The following is a 3,570-nucleotide window of genomic DNA, read 5'->3' as shown; positions in this document are numbered from 1 at the left end:
TCGCCAAGAAACAGGAGGCTGTTGTTACTTGACTTTACATAGTCCAATCTGCTCCAAACTTCACAAGCTGGATAATGGACCAGGCCTGAAGACATATATGTGGTATTATGCGTGATAGTCATAGCGCCCCCTACAGGAAACAGGAAGTTGTTGTAAATTGGCTGTACATTGTCCAATCTTCCCCAAATTTGACATGTTTTATAAGAGTCTTGCCCTGAAGACATGTACGTGCCCCGACGTGCACGTTCCCCCGACGTGCGCGCATGGGCGAGGGCCCGATCATCGCTGCTTGCAGCTTTAATTATTATTATTATTCTTATTATTATTCTATTATGTCTTTGAGCGTGAAAACGAGCTGCTTGGGATAGTGAACTTTTTTTGAAATTTTGCACACGTGTCAGACGTGCGTGAAATGAATATCTGATATGGGTTTCGTGCTCGGGTGTGGCAAATTGGCTCGCTAGCGCCCCCTATTGAGTAGCCCCGACGACACGTTTCTCCTAAATTTACGAAATTTGGTAGGTATATGTACCATGATGAGACGTAAATAAAAGCCTCTTGGAGGTATACCGTAAACCCAACCGGAAGTCGGCCATATTGGATTTTATGGCGTTTTTTTTACCATATCCAGGCGCTGTACTTTAATGAACTCCTCCTAGAGATTTAACCCGATCAACTTCAAATTTGGTCAGTAGTATCTTAAGACCTTTGGGATGAAAAGTTACTCAAAGATCAAAAAGTTATCGAACTATGTTGCCGTGGCGTGGCGGCGAAAAAGCGCCTTTCGCCAAGAAACAGGAAGTTGTTGTAACTTTGACGTACATTAACCTATATGCTCCAAATTTCTCATGCCTGATAAAGGTCCCTGTCTGACGACATCCATATGCAAATTTTGAATCACAGTCATAGCGCCACCTAGTGGTAACAGGAAATATCATGTTTTACACATTGATGTACTCTGCCTCAGAAATTAATCACATCTACCTGAAACTTGGTCAGTAGTATCTTAAGACCTTTGGGATGAAAACTTATCAAAAGATCAAAAAGTTATCGAACTATGTTGCCGTGGCGTGGCGGCGAAAAAGCGCCTTTCGCCAAGACACAGGAGGCTGTTGTTACTTGACTTTACATAGTCCAATCTGCTCCAAACTTCACAAGCTGGATAATGGACCAGGCCTGAAGACATATATGTGGTATTATGCGTGATAGTCATAGCGCCCCCTACAGGAAACAGGAAGTTGTTTATAAATTGGCTGTACATTGTCCAATCTTCCCCAAATTTGACATGTTTTATAAGAGTCTTGCCCTGAAGACATGTACGTGCCCCGACGTGCGCGTTCCCCCGACGTGCGCGCGTGGGCGAGGGCCCGATCATCGCTGCTTGCAGCTTTAATTATTCTTATTATTAGGGCCCGAGCACCGACAAAGTCGGTCCGAGGACCTATTGTATTTCAAATGATTATTATTATTCTTATTATTATTATTCTATTATGTCTTTGAGCGTGAAAACGAGGTGCTTGGGATAATGAACTTTTTTTGAAATTTTGCACACGTGTCAGACGTGCGTGAAATGAATATCTGATATGGGTTTCGTGCTCGGGTGTGGCAAATTGGCTCGCTAGCGCCCCCTATTGAGTAGCCCCGACGACACGTTTCTCCTAAATTTACGAAATTTGGTAGGTATATGTACCATGATGAGACGTAAATAAAACCCTCTTGGAGGTATACCGTAAACCCAACCGGAAGTCGGCCATATTGGATTTTATGGCGTTTTTTTTACCATATCCAGGCGCTGTACTTTAACGAACTCCTCCTAGAGATTTAACCCGATCAACTTCAAATTTGGTCAGTAGTATCTTAAGACCTTTGGGATGAAAAGTTACTCAAAGATCAAAAAGTTATCGAACTATGTTGCCGTGGCGTGGCGGCGAAAAAGCGCCTTTCGCCAAGAAACAGGAAGTTGTTGTAACTTTGTCGTACATTAACCTATATGCTCCAAATTTCTCATGCCTGATAAAGGTCCCTGTCTGACGACATCCATATGCAAATTTTGACTCACAGTCATAGCGCCACCTAGTGGTAACAGGAAATATCATGTTTTACACATTGATGTACTCTGCCTCAGAAATTAATCACATCTACCTGAAACTTGGTCAGTAGTATCTTAAGACCTTTGGGAAGAAATCTTATCAAAAGATCAAAAAGTTATCGAACCATGTTGCCGTGGCGTGGCGGCGAAAAAGCGCCTTTCGCCAAGAAACAGGAAGTTGTTGTAACTTTGTCGTACGTTAACCTATATGCTCCAAATGTCTCATGCCTGATAAAGGTCCCTGTCTGACAACATCCATATGCAAATTTTGACTCACAGTCATAGCGCCACCTAGTGGTAACAGGAAATATCATGTTGTACACATTGATGTACTCTGCCTCAGAAATTAATCACATCTACCTGAAACTTGGTCAGTAGTATCTTAAGACCTTTGGGAAGAAAACTTATCAAAAGATCAAAAAGTTATCGAACCATGTTGCCGTGGCGTGGCGGCGAAAAAGCTTCATCGCCAAAAAACAGGAAGTTGTTGTAACTTTGGCGTATAGTAACCAATCTGCTCCAAATTTCTCATGCAAGATAAAACGTACGTGAAATGAATATCTGATATGGGTTTCGTGCTCGGGTGTGGCAAATTGGCTCGCTAGCGCCCCCTATTGAGTAGCCCCGACGACACGTTTCCCCTAAATTTACGAAATTTGGTAGGTATATGTACCATGACGAGACGTAAATAAAACCCTCTTGGAGGTATACCGTAAACCCAACCGGAAGTCGGCCATATTGGATTTTATGGCGTTTTTTTACCATTTCCAGGCGCTGTACTTTAACGAACTCCTCCTAGAGATTTAACCCGATCAACTTCAAATTTGGTCAGTAGTATCTTAAGACCTTTGGGATGAAAAGTTACTCAAAGATCAAAAAGTTATCGAACTATGTTGCCGTGGCGTGGCGGCGAAAAAGCGCCTTTCGCCAAGAAACAGGAAGTTGTTGTAACTTTGACGTACATTAACCTATATGCTCCAAATTTCTCATGCCTGATAAAGGTCCCTGTCTGACGACATCCATATGCAAATTTTGACTCACAGTCATAGCGCCACCTAGTGGTAACAGGAAATATCATGTTTTACACATTGATGTACTCTGCCTCAGAAATTAATCACATCTACCTGAAACTTGGTCAGTAGTATCTTAAGACCTTTGGGAAGAAAACTTATCAAAAGATCAAAAAGTTATCGAACCATGTTGCCGTGGCGTGGCGGCGAAAAAGCTTCATCGCCAAAAAACAGGAAGTTGTTGTAACTTTGGCGTATAGTAACCAATCTGCTCCAAATTTCTCATGCAAGATAAAACGTACGTGAAATAAATATCTGATATGGGTTTCGTGCTCGGGTGTGGCAAATTGGCTCGCTAGCGCCCCCTATTGAGTAGCCCCGACGACACGTTTCCCCTAAATTTACGAAATTTGGTAGGTATATGTACCATGACGAGACGTAAATAAAACCCTCTTGGAGGTATACCGTAAA

Source organism: Sebastes umbrosus, chromosome 7 (genome assembly GCF_015220745.1).
Source record: "Sebastes umbrosus isolate fSebUmb1 chromosome 7, fSebUmb1.pri, whole genome shotgun sequence".
In the NCBI taxonomy this organism is placed as follows: Eukaryota; Metazoa; Chordata; class Actinopteri; order Perciformes; family Sebastidae; genus Sebastes; species Sebastes umbrosus.
The sequence above is the reverse complement of the archived record's forward strand: the minus strand, read 5'-3'. Positions refer to the sequence as shown.